This window comes from Oryctolagus cuniculus, chromosome 18, assembly GCF_964237555.1.
Source record: "Oryctolagus cuniculus chromosome 18, mOryCun1.1, whole genome shotgun sequence".
Lineage (NCBI taxonomy): Eukaryota > Metazoa > Chordata > Mammalia > Lagomorpha > Leporidae > Oryctolagus > Oryctolagus cuniculus.
In genome coordinates, this window is record NC_091449.1 from 32,990,947 (window position 1) to 33,017,248 (window position 26,302).

The following is a 26,302-nucleotide window of genomic DNA, read 5'->3' on the forward strand; positions in this document are numbered from 1 at the left end:
TACTTTTTAAGGTTTTATTTATTTATTTTTATTTGAGAGGTAGAGTTACAGACATAGAGGAAGAGTCAGAGAGAAAGGTCTAACAGCTGCTGGTTCACTCCCCAGATGGCTGCAATGGCCAGAGCTGAGCCGATCTGAAGCCAGGAACTTCATCCGGGTCTCCCATGTGGGAGCAGGGGCCCAACCACTTGGGCCATCTCCACTGCTTTCCCAGGCCATAGCAGAGAGTTTGATTGGAGTAAGAGCAGCTGGGGCATGAGCCGGTGCCCACACGAGATGCTGGCACCACAGGTAGAGGCCTAGCCCACTGGGCCATAGTGCCGGTCCCAAGGACATTTCTAACAAACATCTTTGCAGAAGGCATGGGGCCTTCAGGACAAGGTTCGCTCAGGCTGCTGCTTCGTGGGAGCTGTAGACACCAGCACCTGCATCTGCCTCTGTGGTGGGAAACACTTCTTTAACATGCTGTCACACACAGTGCCACTGTCACACAGTGCCTGTGTCACACACATGGTGCCACTGTCATGCACTGCTGGTGTCACACATGGTACCTGTGCCACACACAATGCCAGTGCCACACACAATGCCACTGTCACACACTGTGCCACTGTCATACACTGCTCATGTCACACACGGTGCTGGTGTCACACATGGTGCCAGTGTCTCACGATGCTGGTGTCACACACACAGAGTGCTGTGACACACACAGTGTTGGTAGGATGTGTCTGCAGCACTTGGAGGGATTTTTCTGACCTGATCTCATTGTGAAAGTTATTGTGAAATAGCAGAAGAAGGTATCTTTCCAGTCCATCTGTCCCCTTATTTTTGTGTTCTGTCAACTTAATCCTGGAGGGAATTTCTAAGGTTTAATTATAAATCTTTAGTGTTTAGTTTTAAAGGCAAATGGGTCTATTTTAAGGTCAATTTACTCATTTCTCCTCTTTTTTAAAGAATGTAGAGTTGTGTCATACATCTACTGAGTTCCTCAAAGGTTCAAAAGCTGAGAGATTAGGGAGAGAAAAATATTATCACTCACCCACTGTCTGACTCTCAAAGGAAGCACAGCAGAGGGGTCTTGAGTGTCCTGGCGCTCTGCCACCTCCTTACAGCTGAGTTGACTATGCGACCTTGGGAAAGTCGCTCGACTTCTCCAAGCCTCAGTTTTTCCACCTGTATGTAGGATGATGTCGTAATGGTACCTGCTTATGTCAATCCATGTTGCTTTTTTGTTTTGTTTTGTTTTAAAGCTTTTACTATGTAAGGATTTCAACAGTTTGCACACACACATGCACACACACACACAACATATAAAGTACTCTTTGAGAACAAGTTTTGCAGTTAATTCTCATAGTACAACTGATTAAGGACAGAGGTCCTACATGGGGAGTATGTAAGTGCACAGTGATTTCTTTTGTTAATTTAACAATTTACACTCTTGTCATGAGGCTCTTGTCATGAGCTGCCAAGGCTATGGAAGTCTTCCAAGTCCACAAACTCTGTCAGTATTTAGACAGGGCCATAAGCAAAGTGGAAGTTTGTCGCTCCCCGTCTTCGTGGAGGAGCGACACAAGACCCTGCGCTGTTCGTCTGCTCGGCCCTCCCCGGGTTTGCTGCTGGTTCTTCCCGGGTTGGCTACTGACCCTTCCACCTCCGTGGAAGGGCGGTTCCCCCTGCCACATTCCCCACTTCCGCGGGGGAGCGGCACACCACCGGCCGGCTCTCTCGGGGGCTGCTCAGGTGTTCCTTCAGATAGATGTTCCCCTTAGATGTTCCTGGTGCATGTTGTCTCTCTCCTCCTTTATAGTCCTCTTCCACCAATCCCAACTCTGCTACCCACACGCCGAGTACGCTGCTCTCCTCCAATCAGGAGCAGGATCAGCTCCTGGAGATCATCACTCAAGTTGGCAAGAGGCAGCTGCGTAGAAGCTGTTTTCTCCTCTCCCAGCGCCATGTTGTGGGAGAGCAGATGCATAGAATAAGTCTTAATTCCAGTAACTTAGTCTAGTCCGAGTTGCTCCCAGTTGCTCCCCACAGAAGTTCTATTCTCCCTTCAGAGAAAAGTACATCCTTCTATGATGGCCCTTTCTTTCCACTGGGGTCTCACTCACAGAGATCTTTCTTGTAGAACATTTTTTTGCCATAGTTTCTTGGTTTCCCATGCCTGAAATGCTCTCATAGGCCTTTCAGTCAGACCAGGAAGCCTTAAGGGCTGATTCTGAGGTGAGAGTGTTATTTACAGAGATTATCATTCTATGAATCTTCTGTGTGGGTATCAGTCCACTCTGAAGTGTTATAACGAAACACTTGACGCCAGGTGCTTATTTGTAAAGAGGTTTATTTATCTCACAATTTTGGAAGCTGAAAGCCCAAGAGCATAGTCCTGCCTTAGTGAGGGCTCTGCTGGCCACGCCCCTTCCAGATGGATGCATCATGGGGGGCATGAGTGCGAAAGGAGGAGACTGCTCGGCCAGAGAGGGAGCCAGAGCAGGACAGGGGCCAGACTGGCTCTTTTTGTAACTGGTTCTCATGGAAAACTACTGCAGGTCCATGAGAACTAACAGTCCCCTCCCAAGGGCAGTGCCTCTAGTGACCTCCCACTAGGCTCCACTTCTTTTTTTAAAAAAGATTTATTTATTTGAAAGGCAGGGTTACAGAGAGAGAGGTGGAGACAGAGTGTCCATCTGCTAGTTCTCTTCTCAGATGGCTGCAGCAACCCGGGCTGGACCAGGAGGCAGGAGCTTCTCCCAGATCTCCCATGTAGGTGCAGGGGCCCAAAGATGTGGGCCGTCTTCCACTGCTTTCCCAGGTGCAACCAATGGCTTAACCTGCTATGCCACGAGGCCGGCCCTAGGCTCCATTTCTCAAAGTTACCAGCCCCTCTACACTGCCATCCCGAGCACCAAGTCTGGACTGTCTGAGCCCTGGCGGACAAACGTGGCGTGGGAGGAAGATGGAGCTGGTTATTATTTGTGCAGTGCTACACAGGGCAGGAGCCCTAGCGCCTCGGTTTAGGAGTGAAATGTAATACACGAAAACAAAGCTTCGCTCCTTCTTTAGCATTTTACCCAATCTGCCTTTTCCACAAAGTACAACTTCAATTCAGTTTTATCGAAATGCGTCAACTACAGCGGGCTATATTTTCAGAAATCAGCTGGATATTGAGAGGGAAAGAGCTGTTCTTAACTCCCTTTTCTAGATCTTCCATTTAGCCACAACATCTTATTGCCCTCACTTTTCTCACTTAATCCCACAGCTTAGCAAGCTTTTTCCCTTGAAACTCTACGTTCCCTTTAGTCCGAACCTTCTGCTTTCCTTAATTCAGTCTCCAGTTCTGCCTCTGAACTATGCCCTCTCCCAGCGGTTTGCTTCTGAGTCCTCCTGTCAGCCTAGGCGTCCGGGTCCTCTCCCTTCTTGGTTATGGAGCTGTTCCCCGGGACACTTCAGCACCGCAGGTATCCTTTCCAGCTTTCCTGAGTTCATTTCTGACGCACCGTCCTTGTTGTCTGCACGCTCCAAGCCCAGGTGTGTCTGTGGCTTGCAGAATCTTCCAAAGGTACTGAACACAAACAAGGTTAACCGTTTCTTATCCACTTTATACTTAGTCACCTATTTGATTATTCGTGTTTTCAGAATTTCCAGCTTGGCGTCATCTGTCTGAGTCATTATTGTCCGAGCATCTCACTGTTCAGATTATTAGGAAGTTTTTAACAAAGCTAAATTGGGAGCACCGATGTTGTGGCACAGGGGGTTAAACCTCTGCTTTGTGACATCCGAGTGCCCATGGAGTCCTGGCTGCTCTGTTTCTGTCACAGCTCCCTGTTAATGTGCCTGTGAAGGTGGCAGAAGGTGGCCCAAATACATGTGCCCCTGCCACCCACATGGGAGACCCAGATGGAGTTCCAGGCTTTTGGCTTTCAGCCTGGCCCAGCCCTGGCCATTGCAGCCATCTGGGGAGTCAACCAGCAGGTGGAAGATCTCTGTCTCTTCCTGACTCTGTGTCACTCTGCTTTTCAAATAAAGTAAATAAATCTATTTTTAAAATGAAGGCTAAATCAGCAGTAAACAGTTGACTTTGTCTTGTAAATGCATGACCTAGCCAATGTGCATTTTGCAATTGACATGGTTTTTTTCGGTGGTCTCTGCCTGAACATGCCATCTGTGGGGGCGCCTGCGCATGACGTCACAGCCCGCAGACACATTCGTTTCTGGCTGGGTGTCCGAGGCTCGCCAGGAGTTTACAGTAGCAAAGACGAGTCTGAAGCCCCGATCTCCTCACTGGCCTTATTGTACAGCCAGCCCCGACCCGTCCGCCGCCAGCGGACCGGGCAGCCAGCCAGGGCGCATCACCAGCGCGCAGTGCGCAGCCCTCCGCCCGCCTGCCCCACACTGGTGAAGGAGAGGAAGGCACGGGCTCGGAGGGAGGCCGCCGCCAGCTCCCCACCACGCGGGCTCCGCCTCCTCACACAGCAGCCGCGTGTCAAAACCCTGGCTTATCAGGAGGACTAGATGAGGCGGCGGTTAAACAAAGGCACACGGTGACCAGCCACCATTTCTAAGTGAATCCTGCCGCCTGATCTGGACCTGACACTGGCCACGGCTGCTGCGATTACCGCCCGCGAGCCAGCAGAGGGACAAGTCAAGACCCAGGCATGGAATCGTTGACTGCTTTGGCCTGAAATTATGCGTCCTGTCTTGTGTGTGTCTGCACGCGGGCACACCCCCACCGCCACTCCTGCAGACGGAAAGCTGTCTTCCCGGGGCGCGGGTTGCCGTTGTCTCCAGTCTGGCTTCCGTGTCGTCTACTCTGGTCCTCCTCTAGACCCATTCTCTAAATATTTAGAGAACTAAGAGGGTCTTTTATCTGTGTTTAGTAGTGGATTTTTCTGGCTCTTAAGACATTATCTTTTATAAGTCCCTAAGTGTTAGAAGTGGGAAAACCATCCTTCTTTTAAATTTAGCAAATAGCATTTATGCGCGTCTGAGCTTCTGCCAGATACACACTTACACTGTAATAGAAATACCGTGGAAAAGCAAACCGTACGCTTTTAACACTATCAGGCAGGCGCTCTCTTCCTCTTGTCTCCTCCCGAAGAGACGTTTAGAAGAATGAGAGGCCTCTCTGGGTCCGTGTTTATAAGCCTGGCTGGGGAAAAAAATGTCAGTTCTTCTTCAGACTCAGGATCACCCTGAAATAAATGTGAACCTAAGCAATCGCTCAAGTGCTTTCTAAGCAACGGTTCCATCTATAATCACACACACATCCCCTTTTATTTAGTTAATGCCAACGAGAGCTCATCAGAATGCAGTACCATTTGCACGTTTCACATTTTTACTCAATCTGGAGTCCGGTGGCTGAGTAGGTAGCAAAGAGACGCAAACAAAATTGATTTCCTTATCCTCTTTGAATGCCCCTATATGTTGAGAGTAGGTGTTTTTAAGACGGGTGTGGGAGAAAACTCACAGGGCTGTACTGGCGAAGGACCAGGTGTGTGCTGGTTCAGGGATCCAGGCTGTGCTGGTGAGGGCCCCAGGGTGTGTGCTGGTGCAGGAACCCAGGGTGTGTGTGGTGCAGGGACCCAGGGTGTGTGTGGTACAGGGACCCAGGGTGTGTGTGGTACAGGGACCCAGGGTGTGTGTGGTGCAGGGACCCAGGGTGTGTGTGGTGCAGGGACCCAGGTTGTGCTGGTGCAGGGACCCAGGGTGTGTGTGGTACTGGGACCCAGGGTGTGTGTGGTGCAGGGACCCAGAGTGTGTGTGGTACAGGGACCCAGGGTGTGTGCTGGTGCTGGGACCCAGGGTGTGTGTGGTACAGGGACCCAGGGTGTGTGTGGTACAAGAACCCAGGGTGTGTGTGGTATAGGGACCCAGGGTGTGTGCTGGTGCAGGGACCCAGGGTGTGTGTGGTACAGGGACCCAGGGTGTGTGGTATAGGGACCCAGGGTGTGTGCTGGTGCTGGGACCCAGGGTGTGTGTGGTGCAGGGACCCAGGGTGTGTGTGGTTCAGGGACCCAGGGTGTGTGCTGGTGCAGGGACCCAGGGTGTGTGTGGTGCAGGGACCCAGGGTGTGTTCTGGTGCAGGGACCCAGGGTTTGTGTGGTGCAGGATGCAAAGATGAGAATTTGTTCTTGGAAAGTCGGAGCCACTTTTCTCCTTTGATGAGCCCTGGCTGGGGATGCAGTTCATGCGAAGGTGTCACATATTGCACTTGCCATGGGGTGAAGTATCAAACCATCACATCCTTGGGATGGAAACAATTAATGCAGAATGTATGTTTATAGAAAACATTTGATCATCCAGGGAAGTAATCCAGGCACATGGAAGAAAGATAGTGTGGGTGATGGAGTCAGTCCACCTGGCTTCCAGTCCCAGCTGCGCTTGTTGCGTCACCTCAGACTAGCCTCTCAACCTCTCTGAGCCTCAGCTTCTTCCTCTGTAAAATGGGTCAGGAACAGGAGCCGTAGACATGTTGTATTAAGTGACACAGTACCTCCTAAACAACTCACACATAATAAGCATTAAGCAAATACTCATTCGTGTGGTTTCTGGTTTTATTCATTAAGAAAGGAGTTTTGCTTCCAAGATAGCAGAAGAAGTGGAGATGCTGTGGAAATCTTTGGTTTAAACAATGAACTCCAGCATGAAATGGGGCCCTACTGGCCACCAGGGGCCAAAGGGCAGCCAGAATATTCCAGCACAGACAATGGATTCATCTGGGGAAAATGTTTAAGGCACCAAGAATTTTTTTGCGTCTTTTTTCCCCTGTGATATAGACTAAAACCCTCCCTCCTCTCTGCATGTCGCACTGTTCTTGCTGCCATTCTCTTGCTCCGTGGTCTGGGAACGTTTTTTTTTTCCTTAGTTTGGCACTTTTTTTAGAACTGGTTGTGAATTCTTTCTTCTCTCACATAGACATATGACATGGGGGAGGAGGGCACGCGTATTTCCTACATTTTAGCTGGAAATCTACCTCTCCCTGGAGTAGGGAAGCCAGCAGGGGAGTTTTTCCATCCCCTTGCAAGTCTCTCTCAGCAGTGTGCCCCATGCGCGTGCGTCACACATTTTGATCATGAGTAACGGAGAAGTTTCCCTAAGTGGGAGGTGGGGATGGACTTCAGAAACCCTGGAGGGCGTGCCTGAGCCCACAGGTGACTGGAGCCGCCTCTTCCCACTGTGTCTTTGGCAGGCGGGCTGCCCTCAAGCTCCAGGAACCCGCTTTGGCCATAAGCATGGGAGTCTGAATGAGCCCGACAAGCCACACCTGTCGGGCACCCTGAACCGTGACTGCGGCTACCTGGGTGTGAGTGCGCCGGCTCACTCACCCCGTGCTGAGGGAATTCCAAGGATGCCCTGTGAGCTGGGCCTGCGGTCACTGGAGGCGGTGGCCCACTTGCTCGTGTACCCTCTGCCGTCTGCTCGGCTTCCCTTGCCCATGTCACTGCTCCCCTTCCATCCCCAGGCTCCCTCCACCTCCCAGGCAGCACTTGCTCTCAGATGCAAATGCATTCTCAAAGGCAGAAGGCACTCTACTGAGCCTGGTTTAGATTTTGCTGAAACCACTGTGGGCCCCAAATTAGCAGGGCATGTTTTGTCAGGCCCCTGCTTCCATGGGTTTGAAATTGCACCTACTCAAAGCCCAGTTCCCGGTGGGTGCAGATCTGCCAGGGTGTGTGTGGCCTGAGAACTGATGATGATGTGGCCCCAGGACTACTGTCACCCCTCCTGTCCCTCAGCCTTCCTTTTGCTGGAAAGCTGGCTTGTGCTGCAGGGGGCGATGGTGGCAGCAGCAGCTGGCATGCTGGGACATGGATGACATGATGGTGGATGGGGAGCAGATATGTGGTACCGTGCTAAGGACATGGCTTGGGATGCCTGCATCCCATATCTGAGTGCCTGGGTCCATGTCCAGACTCTGCTCCTCATGTGCTCCCTGGGAGGTGGCAGGTGATGGCTCAAGTGGCTGGGTCCCAGCCACCTACATGGGAGACCCAGACTGCACCCTGGGCTCCTGGCTTCAGCCCAGCCCAGCCCTGAGCATTGGAATTTGGGGGGTCAACCAGCAGATCAAAGATCTCTCACTGTGGCTCTCGCTCTCGCGCTCTCCCCCTCTCTGCCTTTAGAATAAATCCTAAAGTGGGTGGGTTTCAATAAATGCCCCTGCATGCTTCAGCCCCCTCTCTTCAGAGACCTCTCAGACACATGCGTTGCTGTTTTCCAGAACCAGCCAAGGTGAGCTGCTCACCATACCCACCAGTGCCTCCAAGAAAACACCTGCTTCCCGGGTTTCCCACTGATGCTAGAAGAGGTTGGTTCCTGCAGACCAGCCCATCCTTGGTCAGTCGGAGCCAAGACTGCATGTGTAGCCAGGCAGAGCTCTTAAAAGCATGTCCCCACCATATTCTACATTTCAGTCTCGTGCCTGTTTCTTCTTTCTCGTTTTGCTTTATCACCTTTGTGATGCGCTAATGCCCGAGACACTGGCTGAAGCTTAGCGGAATCTGTATCATGGAGTATTAGCATTCCAGCAAACATGCAATCCCTGTAGCTGACAATAAATTTGATTTTGCACAAGTGGCATTCCTTTATGCTTTGCTCATAAGGCAATCTCTCAAGTGTATCTTTTTTTTTTTTTTTTTTTGGAGACACACACACAAATAGTCTGGCAAAGTAAAAATGGGTTACATGATGGGTTTTGTGCTCAGCAAAAAGAACTTGGACCAAGCAGAGACGCTGATGTTCTTATTTACAGAGGCTGCCGTCTGGGAAATTAATACCTGCTGTTGCGCAGTAATTAGGAAAATTTAGGACCCCTAGCGCTCCAACATCTTGCATTAAAGGTTGTATGTCATTGGTGTTCCCAGGAGAATTCACTTGATTTCTGTCATTAATAACAGGCATAAGCCAGCTAGCAGTAGAATATGCATTACATTGAATCAATTGCTATTTGTATTCATTATGCATGTCCTCCATTTTGGGTCATGAAAAATTGAAAGACCATTACAAGTAGAAAGAGCATCATGGATTACAAATGATGTAACAGGAGTGGAAGTGCTATTAATTGGTCAATTGTGCCCGTCAGTACATTTAAAGTGATTAAGGCAGAAAGATTAGAAGGGACGGGAATGTGCACGGGAAACAGAAGCCCAGAACACATGCGTCCTTCATGCCCAGATATATGTGGCCACACCCAGTGACATCTGTTCCGATACAGCCGCTCAACAAATATTTGTTGAGTACCTACCAAGTGCTCAGTGTAGCAGAAAACAAAATGAATGAATCCCCTGGCTTCGGGGTCTTATATTCCAGTAGGGACGGGAACTATAAAATGGAGAGGTCAAGATGTAGACCGTCCTCAACTTACGACAGTTCCACTTACAATGGTGCATCTTCCCAATTTTTCAACAGATGGGTTTGTGCTTTGATCTTTCCCCAGCTGGCAATATCTGGCACCGTGCTGTGGATCCTCAACAGCCACAACCACCAGGGAGCCCCTCCATCACAAGGAGAAATGACCTGTGGCCTGCAGCACGCTGTGTCACCAAGCCAGGATGATGGACAGGGTGTTGTGTTCAATGCATTTTCCTCCTGTGATGTTTGCAAGTTACAGCAGGTTTATAAGCTGTCCTGCCATGGAAAGTCAAGGAGCATAATTACAATTGAGTTTTTTTTTAAAAAAAGAGTTTTATTTTATTTATTTGAAAAACAGAATTAGAGAGAGAGGTAGAGCCAGAGAGAAAGAGTTCTTCCATTCTGCTAGTTCACTCCCCACATGAACGCAATGGCCAGATCTGAGCTGATCCGAAGCCAGGAGCCAGGAGCTTCTTCCAGGTCTCCCACGTGGGTACAGGGGTCCAAGCACTTGGGCCATCTTCTACTGCTGTCCCAGACCATAGCAGAGAGCTGGATCAGAAGAGGAGCAGCCAGGACTAGAACCAGCGCCTATATGGGATGCCAGCACGGTAGGCTGCAGCTTTAACCCACTGCGCCACAGTGCTGGCCCCGCAATTGAGGTTTATCTTAAGTGAAGTTGTGATGTTTGACCCAAAAGAATGACTTCCCAGGACTAAAAAACTCACTCCATCAGTTTTTCTAACAAAGAGTCTTCAACAACATCATAGAAAATGTGTATCGTGAGATTTTGCACTAAAATAGTCTTACCTTTCAATTCCATTTTCCACAAGCTTTTTGAAGTGTCCTGTGTGATCAGCCCCTTCCCTAGTAGCAGTGCTGTTACAGTGAAAACTGCTCATAGCATTTGCTGTCACCCGAACTCCTTAGCACGACGTGCAAAGCCGGGCATGGTCAGGTCCCTGCCGTGCACACCAGCCAAGTTCTCGGACAAGCAGCCTTTCTATTACTCAACCTTCCAGCCCCTTCCTGCCCCTGGACCTGAGCTTTTGCTCCCTCTGGGCTTCTCCCTGGGCATCCCTGGTAGATCCTCCTGCTCTGGTTTGCTCAGCACGCATGTCACTACCTGAATCCCAGGCCACCTGTTCGCTTGTTTCTTGTCTCCGTCCTGCCTTTGAATATGAGGTCCATGAGATCAGGCACATGTCACTGGGATTCAGGGCTCATTCCAGGGCACAGAGCAACACCTGGTGCAAGCAAGAGGCCCCGTGACCCCAAATTGAATGAACGAATGGGTGGATCAATCAGTCAGTCAACTAACCAGCCAAAAATAAGTCTAAAGAACTTCACAGCTTGGTTTCTGCTTTGGTATTCATGGAGCTATTCATACATTTTTCCAGGAAGCCACGTGGAAGAAATGGGTGTTTATCCTGAGCAGCACTCTCGGCAGCAGTTAGGTAACGTTGATATTTGTGCTGTTTTGCTTCCTTCATCTATACTGTGTTGCTATGCCTCTCTAAATAGCCTGATATTTCTTTTGAATGTATTGAGCTGTTTGTATTGACTGAGTGCCATAGTGTGGTGTCTGAGCGTTAGCAAGCTGTGGATTGCGGGTGCAGGGCGAGCCGCGGAAAATCAGTGTGACAGCAACAGCAACACAGCTGCTTCAGACTCGCTGCTACTCCACAGCATCTGGGACATCTAGCAGGACAGGGCCAGAGTTTAGGTTCATTCCAGCTGTATCTGGAGCAGACTGGCGCCCGTCACATGCCAGACTGTGACAGGGGCTAGGGGTACCTGCTAGAGTGAACAGAAAAGCTAGTAGTAAACGCCAGTGGTTCCAACACGCCCAAACACAGCTGGGGGGTGGGTGATCACATAACCAGAGCCCAGGCCCCAGCCCAGGCCATCCCAGGCAGCATCTCTGGGCCTGGGACGTACACATTCATTCATATGTTTCTAAGCTCCAGAGAAAGCTCACGGGCAGCCAAGGTTGAGACCCACTGGTCTTGTAGATGTGTGGATGCCCACAGAGCAAAACCCCAAAGCAGTGGGACAAAGGAGGAGCCGGAGAGCACTGACAGTTCCACCCGTGCCCCACGGCAACTCAGGAGGTTACTTGGGGGTGAGGAGGCCCAGTGACCCCGTGCCGCAGTGGGTACTGTTGCCCCGATTTGTCACCATCCACTGAAGAAAAGTGACGGGGAAAAGGCCAAATCGTGGTTTTAAGTGATGGTTTTTCTACACAGAGCCAGGGAAATGGGCTTCTTTTTCCATATAAGCCAGGAATAGGATGTTGGCTAAACAGAGCTGCTTTCTTAACTGGTAGACTCCAGAGAAAGGGAAATAGGAGAATCAGCAGGGTGATCAGCAAAGGGAAGGAGTTACCGTGTCCTCTGTGATTGTTTGGAAGGGCCTGGATGTCCCGAAGTGTGGCTGCGAAGGTGCCCACGCCTTTGATGGGGCCGCTAAGATGTCCACCCCAGGAGAGGCGCAAGTCCTCCCGGGGAATTAGCTGGGGTTCATGGTGCTCAGCTGGACATCGAGCTCTGCTTCCTGCCCTCCCCCAGATTACAGGTGAAAAGAACGGGAAAATGAGAAGGGCTACATCCTCCTGCAGAGTGGTGCTTCTGATGTGCTGGGAACGATTCCTGGCTTTCGTCTGGAGATAAAAGAGCCATGTTGGCGATCCTGCAGTCACCTCCCAGGAGGAAGCAAACCAGCTCTGAGAAAGTCCGGATGGAGTCTGGGACCCTCACACACGAGCCGCGTGCACTCCGGCGGAAGCTGCCCCTTCTTCCCACGAGGCGAGTGCCCAGGCAACCTCCGACACCCGGAGGAGCAGCGTCCAGGTCTCCAGGTGCCCGTCCCCCTGGCTGCCTCCTTGGATTTCACCAAGGATTTCACCGGTGATGGCCTGCTGCGATGGTCACCATCTCAGAGAAGCCTCTTCCCTGGGAACAGCTGCAACCAGCAAGGTCAGACCTCAGGGAGACCCACCCGCTGCACCTGCGTCTCCCCGAAGCAGCGGTCTTCTGCCCCGGCTGCACCCTGGTGTCACGTGGGCTGCTGGAAAAATGCCAAAATCTGAGCTCTGAGCCCGGAGACCCTCACCGGGGAGAGGGGGGACACGGATGTGGCCTGGCAGGGCTCCTGCAGCCGGGCCGGGCAGCATGCTCCCAGATCAGTGATGCTGGTGGCCGAGGGGAAGGACTCGCCGTGACGGGAGAGGCTGTATCAGTGAGTCCCCTGCACTTCCTGTTTCTCGCCCTAGAGCTGGCATGGAGAAGGACAGGATCCTGACGTCCTGCTCGGGGAATGCCCAGCTTCCAGGTGCTGAGAGGCTCCGCCAGCAAACAAAGCGAGTCCCTGAGAGCAGGTCAGGATGTGGGCGCAGTGGGCCTGGGGCTCTGCCGCCAGAGAGAGCCAGCTGGGAGAGCTCAGGGGTCCCAGGGGACCTTCAGAGCAGGAGAGTGGGGAAGCGCGACAGGAAGCCGGGCCAGGGTTCCACGGAGGCGGCGTCCTGGCCGCAGCCTGGTCTCTGCAGAGCCTGGCAGCACAAACTGACCCCACCCCCACCCCACGGCCAGTCAGAGCAGCTGCAGGTCTCTGCACTGCACATTGGGGAGTCACTGCAGACTCTGGGATTCCGCGAAGTCCCGGGGAGAGGGAGGGCTGTCCGCAGCACGGGGAGGTGTGTGCCCAGAGCTGGAAGGGCACCAGGGGATCCAGCATCTGCTACATCCACAAGGAAGCTTTGTATCCTCACCTACTAGCTTGGCACCCCCTTTTTTAAAAAAAGATTTATTTTTTTATTTTAAAGCCAGAGTTACAGAGACAGGGAGGCAGAGAGAGAGCGAAATTTTCATCACTGGTTCACTCCCCAAATGGCTGCAACAGCCAGGGCTGGGCCAGGCTGAAGCCCGAGCCTGGAACTCCATGCAGGTCTCCCCCGTGGGTGGCAGGGGTCCAAGTACTTGGGCCATCTTCTGCTGCTTTCTCAGGTGCATCAGAAGGGAGCAGGATCATAAGCAGAGCAGCTGGGTCTGAACCGGTTCTTATAGGGGATGCCAGCGTCACGGCAGCATCACAGCACCCTGCACCCCGGAGTTCTGTCGACACACCTGCACTGCCCTCCTCCCACTCACTGCTTCACTCCCAGTGCCATTCCTGGTTTCCTTGTCGCAGTTGTTTTCTGTTTCTCGTTACCTTGGGAATGGGAAGTCTGGGAGGTGAGGAGGAGGAAGAGGATGTGACTGAGAGAAGTGAGACAAAGGGGCCTCTCTGACTCTGACCTGGGCATCGGTTGGGCTCCTAGTGGTGGCCAGAGATCAGGTCGGCAGCTAGAAGGCGCCCCCAGCCTGGGAGCTGCCGCGTCACAGTCAGAAGTCTGGTGGCAGGTGCACCAGGGTTGGCTCTGTCACCCAAGGCTATCAGGGCTCTTAGTGGCTGCTCTGCCACTCGCCTCGGCTTCCCTCAGCCCTGTGGCAGGGCTGCCACAGCCCAGCACCCTCTCCGAAACCTGGCAGGGAGGCCTGGCTTCCCCTCATGCCTCTTTCTCCCATCAGAAAGGGAAGTGCTGCCCCGGCTCAGCCACAGATGTCACTCAAGAGAAGGTTTGCTCAGGGTGGCACCACCTTCCCATCTCTGAGTCTAAGGGAGGCTGGGGAATGAGTGGCTGGCATGCTGCCTGCTACTGCCACTCACTGCCACACGGGGGAGCTGCTGATTCTCCCATCACCCTCGCAGACCCTTCTATGCCCTCTCTGCCTCACCCCCTGCCCCATGCCCCACGTCCCCGGATTGGCCCACCCCCTGTGCCCTGGGATTGCCGCCTGAGCTCAGCCAATGGAAGACACCAGCAGGAGCTGAGCACGGCGGGGGCGGGGTTGGTTCTTTCCCGCTGAAGGCCACAGCCATCCACGGAGGGGGGGGCAGACACCACCCCTCCCGACCACCCAGGGCGCACTGCCTTTCCTGTGCCACCCCTGCTCTTCACTGTGGAAGTTTCCAGATCTGTCGAGAAGTCAGACACAGCCTAGTAAGCCTACGACCCCTCCGCCAGGCACACTTCTGATTAATATTTTGCCACAGCGCCTCAGTGGACAGATATAAATAGATAGGTAGGCAGATAAATAATTCACGGAGCTGTACCATTTGGGTTTTTCCTGAACCATGCGAAGGCTTTAAATATTTTGACATTTCACCCCTAAATACCTCCACATGCATCTCCTAAGGCTAAAAACATCCTGCCCCCAACACCTCAAAATTAACATCCATTCAATAATATCACTCGTTCTATTTGTCCTTTAAAAATGTTTTCTTGGTAAGCTCTGACGTGTGGTAGTGTTTTGCTGCTGGCAGAGTCCTTAAATAATTAAACATGATTTCGGTTAATACCACAGCCACCTTCTAAAGTCATCATCTCCCTCCTCTAAGTGGGGAAAATAAGAATCAGAGAGGGTGAGTGAGCCAGCAGGGTCACACAGCTGACGAGCAGCATGGCTGGGAGGCATGGCTTCCAACCCTGAACCCACACACCAGGCCCAGCCCATTCTTGCCAGAGCGCTTGGCGTTCTAGAACCTAGGCCCCCAAACGTGTCTCTCGTTTTCCCCTCTAACTTTCTCATCCACCAAGAATCACTGCAGCTTTGCCAGTGATCCCCTAGGTGTGCCTGTGCCTGGTGTGGGAAAGCGTGATTGATGATGTGGTGCCCTCCCTCTCCCCCTCCTCCTCTCACTCCTCCCCTCCCCCTCCTCCTCAGCGGAGGAGCCTGGCCAGCCCTGCTCAGCAGCGAGGGAGCAGGTGTCCTTGAGCCCAGCAAGGGCAGAGCCCACTTCTGTCCATCGACATCACGGCCGCCCTCCTCCAAGCTGACTTAACGCTTGCTGGGAAAAGGTAGCAGCCCTTCACCTGGCCCCAGAGGCTTCTCCCCTCCTCCATTCAGCAGCCAGGGGTCCCAGGCCACACCCGCACCCTCCAACCTGATCCCTTCAGTAGTGCTCCCCACCTGGGAATACGAGGCTGCTTCCAAAAGTTCAAGGAAAATGAAATTTAAAGATAAGCTTATTTTGGTGCAAAAAAACCCCAAACTCTGAAATGCATAGTTTTTGTTTTTTGTTTTTAGGGGCTGGCGCTGTGGCTTAGTGGGTAAAGCCACTGCCTGCAGCGCCGGCATCCCACATGGGTGCCGTTTCTAGTCCCAGCTGCTCCTCTTCTGATCCAGCTCCCTGCTAATATGCCAGGGAAAGCAGGAGAGGATGGCCCAAGTCCTTGGGCCCCTGCATCCGCGTGGGAGACCCAGAAGAAGCTCCTGGCTCCTGTCTTCAGATTGGCACAGCACCGGCCATTGTAGCCATTTGGGGAGTGAACCAACGGATGGAAGACTGTCTCTGCTTCTGCCTCTGTGTCTGCCTCTGGCTCTCTGTAACTTGGCCTTTCAAATAAATAAATAAATCTTTTTTAAAAAAGATTTTTTTATTTGACAAGCAGAATGACATAGAGATGGAGGCAGAGAAGGAGGGAGAGAGAGAGAGATCTCCCATCCATGGTTCACTCCATAAATGACCTCAACAGCTGGGGCTGGGCCAGGCTGAAGCCAGGAGCTCCAACCAGGTCTCCCCGATGGGTGCCAGGGCCCCAAGTATTTGGGCCATCTGCTGCTTTCCCAGGCATATTAGCAGGGAGCTGGATCAGAAGCGAAGCAGCCAGGACTTGAACCAGGGCCCATATGTGATGCTGGCATTGCAGGCTGCTGTTTAACCCTCTGTGCCACAAGGCCATCTCCCAGGCACAGTGTTTTTCCTAATACACATTTTTCAGAGTTTTCTGAAGACCCATCATAAAGCACAAGCCCTCTGCCCTGTCTGCTGTGGCCTCTGCAGCCGGCCCACCTCCATCCCTGCTGACCTCGCCGCCTCTTCATGCCGTGCTCCCCGCCCTACCCCAAGGTCGAGCCATCCCTGCCTCATTTTCTGCAATCCTGCCCAGCTCCTCCTCCAGGCCTCTAGACCTGCCTCCTTCTCCACCTGCCATGCTCTCTCCCCCAATTCCACCCTGCATGCATCCTTCAGCCTCAGCTCAGGGACCAAATCCTGGGCCCTGGGCAGACCCCATAGACCCTCACCCCTGCCCTGTCTCCACGCCGCCCTCAGCATCTACACCTGGGTGCTCCTGGGTGGGGGCTTCCTCATCAGTCCCCTCCTGCTTCCTCTTTAGGAGCAAGGAGGGGCCCCAGCCCCTGCCACCATCCCAAGGCACGACCCTCCAGAGAGGGTGTGAAGCCCAGTGTAACCTTCTCCCCGCACCTGCTCTCACTGCACGCGGCCCTCCGTCCACCCACTCGCGGCTTTCCCGATTACCATCAATTCCATCATCAAATATTTATCGAGCATAATTCCCCACGTGGCATTTTGCTGCTCACAGGTATACCGTGGTGAGCAGATTGCTGTCCTCGGGGAAGTTACCCGCAGGGCGGGAGAGGCCGAATCTCACGGGCAGACAGATACATGAATGTCGGGCTGTAGCCCGGGGGACAGAGCTACAGAGGACACCGAGAAGCCGGGATGATGGAGGAAGTGGGGGCAGAGTTCCCAGCCCAGCACCAACCTCCCTCTCCCTGCTGGAAGAATCCCAGCTGCTGCGTCTTCCCTCCCGGCTCACACACGCGGAATCTCAGAAGAAATTTCCCTCACCCCCAGCTCAGGGCTGGCTCCAGCCCACGCAAGTGCAGTGCTGCCCCCTTGCCAGGAGGTGCAGGAGACAGCAGGGGCCCGAGTCAGGTCAGAGAGACCCAGGAGGGCCCCCAGGAGCAGACCTGGAGACAGGGCTTCCCGTGCTGGGGTTCCTAAGGGGATGCCCCGGGGACCAACGAGCTTCATGCGGTTTGTCCCCTAAGGTCGTGTGCTGGAACCTTGATCCTCCGTGGTGGTGCTGAGAGGTGAGGGGACCTCTCAGAGTCGGGGCCTGGGGTTGGGGGGATCCGTGAGTCACAGGGGACCCTGCCCTTGGAAGAGGTTAAGGTGAGTGCTTGTGGGGCCTGCATCGGTTCTCAGAGTGAGCTGTTCCAAGAGACCCCGACCCCGAGGCCGCACTGGGCCTGTCCATCCTGAGAAGTGACCTCCTCGTCCCACTCATTCTCCTGCCGTTGGGATGCCGTCCCCCATGAGGCCAAGCCAGAGGCAGCCCTCAGTCTCAAACTGAACCTCCGGGACTGTGGGCTACATACACCTCTCCTTACCACAGTAACAACATGAGCTACCCCAGCGCGCTCCGAGGGTAGCAGAGGTAGAACCCGGGAGGGGCTGGGGAGCCCAGCGCAGGAGCGGGGCAGCTGCCTACTCCCTGGTTGGGGGCTGCCCCAGGGGACATGAACACCAGGCACCCCCTGCCCCAGGATTAGCACCTGCTGACGCCTGAAGCTGGCTGGAGGCTGCACTGGAGGAATGGGATGGGGGCAGGGGGACCCCATCAGTGTGGGGCACTGAGAGTGTCCACTGACGTCGTTAACCCTCAGGCAAACAGCAGAGCCTGGGCCACCTCCTGGTCCAGAGACTGCCCGCACGCGCAGCCTTCCACAGCCGGAAGTGCCTCTTTCTGCTGCCTGCACAGAAAGGCCACGGAGCACCCCCATGCTTATTGAAACGGGGGGGAAAAGGCTTTTGCATTTCAAAACTATTATTGTACTTCACTAGGCTCCCCGGGGCCTCTTGGCCAACATTGAAAGCCAGAGCCTAACCTGATTAATCAACTCTTGATCGCGCAGCCGTGCACCGTGTGGAGAGGAAGACCACCCATACCATCTCCTGTTTACGTCCCTGGGAAGACGGAGGCTCCCCCAGCAAGTGTGGACAGAAAGCTTGTGTCGGCACAGAAGGCAGCAAAGCCAGTACTTCTGGGATTGGGCTGCTGCTCCTCCATTGAGTGGCTGACTCCGAGAGGGGCTCCCGGCCACTCTGCGCATATCCGCATTTACAGCATGTAAGCGGGACATGTGAGGGGGTAGTGGAGCGGCTGTGGGCGCCCTGCTCCCACTCTGTCGCTCCCCCTCTTCGTGGAGGAACGACACAGGACCCTGCGCTGTTCTTTCATCTGCTCGGCCCTCCCCGGGTTTGCTGCTGGTTCTTCCCGGGTTGGCTACCATCCCTTCCACCTCCGTGGAAGGGCAGTTCCCCCTGGCCACATTCCCCACTTCCGCAGGGGAGCGGCACACCGCCGGCCGGCTCTCTGGGGGCTGCACAGGTGTTCCCCTTAGATGTTCCCCTTAGATGTTCCTGGTGCATGCCGTCTCTCTCCTCCTTTATAGTCCTCCTCTGCCAATCCCAACTCGGCTGCCCACACGCCGAGTACGCTGCTCTCCTCCAATCAGGAGCAAGTCCTACAGTTTATTGGCTGAACTGGAGGCAGCTGTGTAGAAGCTGTTTTCTCCTCTCCCAGCGCCATATTGTGGGAGAGCAGATGCATAGAATAAGTCTTAATTCCAGTAACTTAGTCTAGTCCGAGTTGCTCCCCACACCACTCCCCGACTGGGAAGGGAATGCAAAAGAAAACAAATCTGGGAGAAGCGTCAGTGCCGTCAGGAGTCTGGTGCTAGCCCTTGCCTGCTTCCTTTTTCCGTTGGTTCACCCCCTAAATGGCCGCTACGGCCAGCACCCCGCACTTATCCGAAGCCAGGAGCCGGGTGCTTCCTCCTGGTCTCCCATGCAGGTGCAGGGCCCAAGCACTTGGGCCATCCTCCACTGCCTTCCCGGGCCACAGCAGAGAGCTGAACTGGAAGAGGAGCAACCAGGACAGAATCCAGTGCCCCAACGAGGACTAGAACACAGGGTGCCGGCATCGCAGGTGGAGGATTAGCCTAGTGAGCCATGGTGCCGGCCTGAGTATGTCTTTAAAAGGGCGGGGGCACAGTAGGCTGAGCTTCTGCCCATGGAACCAGCATCCCATGTGGGCACCAGTTCGTGTCCCAGCTGCTGCTCTTTCAATCCAGCTCTCTGCTATGGCCTGGGAAAGCAGCGGAGGATGGCCCAAGTGCTTGGACCCCTGCACCCATGTGGCAGACCTAGATGAAGCTCCTGGCTCCTGGCTTCAGATGGCCCTGCTCTGGCTGTTGCAGCCATTTGGGGAGTGAACCAGCAGATGCAAGATATCTCTCTCTAACTCTGCCTTTCAAATAAATAAATCTTTTTTAAAAAGGATTTTATTTATTTATTTGAGAGGTAGAATTACAGAGAGATGGCCACAAGAGCCAGGACTGGGCCAGGCCAAAACCAGAAGCCTGCAACTCCATCTGGGTCTCCCACATGAGTGCAGAGACCCAGGCACTTGGGCCAGCCTCTGCTACTTTCTCCAGCGCATCAGCAGAGAGCTGGGTCGGAAGCCGAGCAGCCAGGACTCAAACTGGCGCTCTAATATGGGCTGCCGGCGTCACAAGCGTAACCTGCTGTGCCACGATGCCTGCCCCCTAACTTCTGTTTCTGGTTCGTGTATGCTTACAGCAAGTTGAGATGTCAACACAGCTCCACGAGGCTCCCGTGGCACATCCATGAACAGGGCAGGCGTTCTAGTGGGCGCTGGGGCAGTAGAGGGAGTCAGTCAGTGGCATACGGTGGAAGACAGAAGGCAAGAATCACCGTGCGAGGAAGCCTCCCCTGGGAAGGTGGCTTTGAGCAAAGCCTTGTCCAGGACGGGGCATGAGATACATAGCTAGGGAGGGAGGAGCGGTTTCCATGCGCTTGGGGTAGCCTCTGCGAACCCACCGATGCTACAGAAACAAGTGGCTGATATGCAGTGAGTGGAAGGTTTGGATGATGAAATGGATGAGGCTGAGGCTTCCAGGAGCCACCTTGCCCCCCAAAAGCCACCACATGGTACATGGGGAGAGCCCAGAATAGAATAAAATAAGCAAAGACAAACAGAGGCCCCTGGATCTAGCCATGCCTGAAGCAGCATCCACCCACACTGTTTCAGTGCTGAGATGACACAGTCCCTGTTTAGGTCACTTGTAACTGGAAGAGTCCTGGACCCCAAGTGCCTAGGGCACCTGAGCTGCTGTGCCCACCGTGGGATTCCCAGGGCACCTGCTGGCCGGTCCTAGGCAAGGGGAACTCCAGCCTCCGAGGGTGAGGCCTGGCATCCATGCCTGCAGAGGTTGCCTGGACAGCTGACAGGTGAGAAGGAACCTCTCAGATTTGCAATTTTCAAGTGTCAGAAGGATATGGTGCCGCTCCTGTGACACCTGGCGTCTCAGACGGACTTGCCCCGTTTCCCATCAACACGTCTGCTGTGGGAGGCGTGGCCTTTGCACTCCTGTGATCTGGAACCCACAGCTGAGAATGAGCTCCAGGCACCCGCTACCGCAGCAAGTCACATCCACGGGACAGACCCTTCTTCAATTACCGCAGCTGTCCACCCGCCCGTTCCACTCGGCAAGTGCTTGGAACAGCTGCGCCGGAAGATGCTGTGGAGACAGAGAAGCACACGCGCCAGCCCCTGAAAGAGTGGATAAGCCAGTGGGCGCGTGGCCCTCCAGCTCTGCTCATTTCTCTGGGTCCCTTGCTAAATGCAAGACAGCAGGTGCCGGGGCCAGAGACCCAAACAAGAGAGAGGGGTAGGAGCCTGTGTCCTACCTGGGTGTGCCCGCTCAACCACCTGAAGACACAGCAGGACCCCAGTTCTTGGAGAGCTTGTGTTCTGCTAGAGGACAAACATAATAAAGAGAAATTATTTTCTTCAAGGATGATTCCTGACGGCAGGTGTTTCACTAGCTGTTAAGACAATGCTTGGGGGCCGGCGCCGTGGCTCACTAGGCTAATCCTCTGCCTTGCGGCACCAGCACACCGGGTTCTAGTCCCGGTCGGGCGCCAGATTCTGTCCCAGTTGCCCCTCTTCCAGGCCAGCTCTCTGCTGTGGCCAGGGAGTGCATGGAGGATGGCCCGGGTCCTTGGGCCCTGCACCCCATGGGAGACCAGGATGGGTACCTGGCTCCTGCCATTGGATCGGCACGGTGCGCCAGCTGCAGCATGCCGGCCGTGGCAGCCATTGGAGGGTGAACCAATGGCAAAGGAAGACCTTTCTCTCTGTCTCTCTCTCTCACTGTCCACTCTGCCCGTCAAAAAAAAAAAAAGACAATGCTTGGGACAGCACATGTAAATGTCTGGATTCAAGTCCCAGCTCTGCTCCCTGTTCCAGCCTCCTGCTGATGCACACCCTGGGAGGCAGCTGGTGATGACTCAAGTACCTGGGTCCCTGCCACCCATGCAGGGACCTGGATGGAGTCCTCAGCTCCTGACTTCAGCCTGGCCCAGCCCCAGCTATTGTGGGCACTTGAGGAGTGAACCAGCAGATGAAAGACAAAAACATCTCTCTCTCCTCTCCTCTCCTCTCCTCTCCTCTCCTCTCCTCTCCTCTCCTCTCCTCCCCTCCCCTCCCCTCCCCTCTGCTGCCCAGGTCTGGAGCAGCAGCCAGCGTGACACCTCTGAGAGCCAGGGTCCCTGCTATGTGGCTGGCACTCATGAGTGACACGAGGAGCGAGCACAGGCGAGGGCAGGTGGGCGGGGCCTGTTCCCGCAGGGCTCAGGGTGGCAAGCTGCCACCTGTGTCTCATCATGTGACACTGCCGTACCAGATTCCCCCTTGGACCCACAACCTTAGCAGACCCCTGAGCAGAGTGATGGACCCAGCCGAGCCCAGGGAAGGGGAGGAGACTGTGCGATTTCTCCAGATAGGAGCAGCGACACTTTTATAAGTAGAAAGCCCGCGAATAAACGCAGTCCAGGGCCGGAAATAAAGAGGCCCGCACATAGGTTGGGGCACAGTGCAGCCGTGAGGGCTGGAGGGGGCATGGTCCTGCAAAGGTGAGGAGCCACGGGGGTGCAGTAGGTGCCTGGGAGGACGGGGGCAGGGGAGGTGGAGGGTCTGGAGATTTAAAGGCAAATGGCGTCCGTGGGGCCCACGAGCCCCAGGAGGTCCTCGGCCCTGAGCCCAGGAGGGGTCTTACCTGGTCTCGGGGGTGCAGCAGCCGTGAGGCCACAGCAAGGGTCCAGTCCCAGGCCTCAGTGGTGCTGCCAGGGGACGGCTGGGAGCACACGAAGGGGGCTCGCTCTCTGCAGCAGCTTCAGGGAAGAGGGTGGAGAAGAACCAGAAAGGCAGGCGTGCCCTTCACCTGCCCAGCTCAGGGTGGATCACGGGAGGAGCTGAGCCCTGCACCTCCTCGGAGGAGAGGAAATCCTGAGCTGCTCGGAGGCCTGCAGAGCCAGGGTCAGGGCCACCCGGGCTGGGGACGCAGCCCCTGCTGCTGCAGCTCCAGGGCCGTCTGGCTGAGCTTTCTGAGCAGGGGGAGGCCGAGGAGGAGCTGGCCGGAGAGTTCAGGGAAAGGCACCTTGGAGAGGCGGTGCAGGGCTGCAGTTAAGAGAACGGGCTGTGCTCTCATAAAGACATCAGCTCCAATCGAGACCCTACCGCTTGCTGTGTGACTATGGGCCGTGCACACAGCCCCTCTGAGCCTGTGTTACCTCACCTGTGTCGTAAGGCTTTTCACAGTACCCAAGCCAAAAATTAAGAGAAATCGATGAGGGTCATACAAGCAAAAGAGAGCAGTGTGTACTGGCTATAGTTATTTTGTTTTAAAGATTTATTTATGTATTTGAAAGAAATGCAGAGAGAAGGAGAGACAGAGAAAATGATCTTCCATCTGCTGGTTCACTCCCCAGATGGCCACAATAGCCAGAATTGGGCCAATCCGGAGCCAGGAGTTTCTTCCAGGTCTCCCACATAGATGCAGGGGCCCAAGAGACTTGGACTTTCCCAGGCACATTAGCAGAGAGCTGGATCCAAAGCGGAGCAGTTGGGACTTGAACTGCTGCCCATATGGGATGTCGGCACTGCAGGCCGTGGCTTAACCCACTGCACCACCGTGTCGGCTCCAGCTATAGTTATTTTTATCATTTTTAAAAAAGATTTATTTATGTGCTTCCTTTGACTCTCCGTCCTTTCATTATGATCAATTGTGAACTGAAATTGATCACTTGGACTGGTGAGATGGCATTGGTACATGCCACCTTGATGGGATTGAATTGGAGTCCCCTGGTATGTTTCTAACTCTACCATTTGGGGCTTGAGCATGTCCCAAATTGTACATCTCTAACCTCTCTTATTCCTACTCTTATGTTTAACAGGGATCACATTTCAGTTAAATTTCAACACTTAAGAATAACTGTGTATTAATTACAGAATTAAACCAGTCATATTAAGTAGAACAGACAAAAAAACTACTAAGAGGGATAATGTATTAAGTTGTTCATTAACAGTCAGGGCTATGCTGATCAAGTCACCATTTCTCATAGTGTCCATTTCACTTCAACAGGTTTCCTTTTTTGTGTTCAGTCAGTTGTCACCGATCAGGGAGAACATATGGTATTTGTCCCTTTGGGATTGGCTTATTTCACTCAGCATGATGTGTTCCAGATTCCTCCATTTTGTTGCAAATGACTGGATTTCACATAAACAAGTCTAGTACCTGCTAATACTAACTGATAGAATAAACAAAGGGGAGAGTGATCCAACATGGGAAGCGAGATACTCAGCAGACTCATAGAATGGTGGATGTCCTAAACAGCACTCTGGCCTCAGAATCAGCCCTAAAGGCATTCTGATCTGGCTGAAAAGCCCATGAGAGTATTTCAGGCATGGAAAGCCAAGACACTCTGGCAAAAAAAAAAAAAAAAAAAAAAAAAAAAAAAAAAAAAAACTAAATGAAAGATCTCTGTGAGTGAGATCCCAGTGGAAAGAACAGGTCTTCAAAGAAGGAGGTACCTTTCTCTGAAGGGAGGAGAGAACCTCCACTTTGACTATGACCTTGTCTAAACAAGATAAGAGTCGGTGAACTCAAAAGGCTTCCATAGCCTTGGAAACTCATGACTGGTGCATAGGGAGATTACTGATGCCATAAACAGGAGTGTCAATTTGTAAAGTCAACAACAGGAGTCACTGTGCACTTACTCCTCATGTAGGATCTCTGTCCTTAATGTGCTGTACATTGAGACTTAATGCTATAATGAGTACTCAAACAGCATATTTCGCTTTGTGTTTCTATGGGGGTGCAAACTGTTGAAATCTTTACTTAATGTATGCTAAACTGATCTTCTGTATATAAAGAGAATGGAAAATGAATCCTCATGTGAATGGAAGGGGAGAGGGAGTGGGAAAGGGGAGGGATGCGGGTGGGAGAGACGATATGGGGGGGAAGCCATTGTAATCCATAAGCCGTACTTTGGAAATTTATATTCATTAAATAAAAAAAAAAGATTTATTTATTTATTTGAAAGGCAGAGTTACAGAGAGGCAGAGGCAGAGAGAAAGAGAGAGAGAGAGACGTCTCCCATCTGCTGGTTTACTCCCCAAATAGCTGCAATGGCCAGAACTGCACTGATCCCAAGCCAGGAGCCAGGAGCCTCTTCTGGGTCTCCCACATGGGTTCAGGGGCCCAAGCACTTGGGCCATCCATCTTCGACTGCTTTCCCAGGCCATAGCAGAGAGCTGGATCAGAAGTGGAGCAGCAGGGACTCCAATCGGCGCCCATATGGGATGCCAGCACTGCAGGCAGCAGCCTTACCCGCTACGTGACAGCACCAGCCCCTCTTTTTTTTATCATTTATTGTACTAGCTCTAGGACTGCGGTGGGGAACATCCAGCCGAGGGGCCTTTTAAGACCCATGAAATCACTGAGTCTGGCCCTGCCAAAGCAACACAGACAGGACTCAAAATTCAGTAAATCTATAGCAGGCTAATTTTTAAGTTGTAATTTTGTACGGCCTGCCGATGATGTCGTAAACATGCAAATGGCCCTGAGCAGGAGACCAGTGCCCACCCCCGCAGGGGAGCTCCTTTGATGCCTTCCTCTGGATACTCACACTAACAGCCCCTGGGATGACAGGGCGGCTTCCCGGCTAGTCGAAGCCCCTGGTCACCTGCTCTGCTCTGGTGTCACTGGGGCACTGGAGCAGCCCCGAGGAAGAGCTAAGGACCTGAGGCTGCTGCCCACAGCCCGCTCGAACTCGCTTGCTCAGCAAGCACGCCACCTTGGAGGTGGGCCCTCCGCCCCAGGCAACCCCTAGACGGCAGCGGCCCCCGCTGACCACCTGCCTGCCAGAGCCAGACCCGCTCATTCGGCAGCTCCATGTGAGGCAACACCTCCTCCAGGCAGCCTTCCTGAGCCAGGTCAGGGCCCTTTCCTTCAGATAGCAACAGAGTGCTTTGTGTAGCCCACTCAGAGGACCTGCCGCACCGCACTGTAATTCAGGGCTGCGTCATGTTTTCTCCTGTGCTTGGGCTACTGGGAGGCTTAGACCCACACTCTCACCTCGCTGCAGCCAACTGTTAGACCTCAATGCTCCGTGGCAGACAGACCCTAGTACTAATCCTATCCCAGTCTTACCTTACCTTCCTGCTCTTATTTATCTTTGCCCCCGATTTATGTTTTGTATAAATTATCACGCGTTCTTTTGCGAAAACAAATGCCATGGAACGAGTTGGCTGGGGAATCGGTTGCAGCCGCAGCTGTTACCTGCTGACCATAGGCAGTGTCCTCGGGGGAGGCCTTGACTGCCGCGGTTCTCCCGCAATGAGAGCGCCCCCCAGCGGTGGCGGTGGGGCGAGCACCTGGGCCAGCTCCTCAGTGCACTGATGCTCTCACGCTCCTGGCTGCACCAGGACCCATCCTGTCTGATCAGGTCACTGTCTATCTGTCACCTGGATGAGGCTGGCACCTTTGAGGCAGAAACAAACCAATAAGCTACTCTAAAAGGAGGCTTGCAGCATGAGCAGGGGGATACTGTCCCTGGTGGCAATCCTGGAGAGCCAGAGCAAGGCGCCCGTCACACTGAGGGGACAAGCTCGCCAACGTCACCAAACCCCGCAGTAGGTGAGGAATGTGGTGGCTTGAGGTCCTGCTGGTAGGAGTCG

General features: G+C 53.6%; 1 long non-coding RNA gene across 2 annotated transcripts; it reads left to right on the forward strand.

The window, feature by feature from the left end:
* The first annotated feature begins 8,126 nt into the window (after positions 1 to 8,126).
* On the forward strand, positions 8,127 to 21,161 carry LOC108178970 (uncharacterized). Of its 2 annotated transcripts, XR_007914653.2 has the most exons (4): positions 8,127 to 9,557; positions 10,746 to 10,802; positions 11,916 to 12,323; positions 12,620 to 21,161. It is a non-coding gene; the product is annotated as an uncharacterized lncRNA (long non-coding RNA). The 2 variants fall into 2 exon arrangements; XR_007914652.2 differs by having other exon boundaries at positions 11,916 to 21,161.
* The last annotated feature ends 5,141 nt before the right edge of the window (positions 21,162 to 26,302 follow it).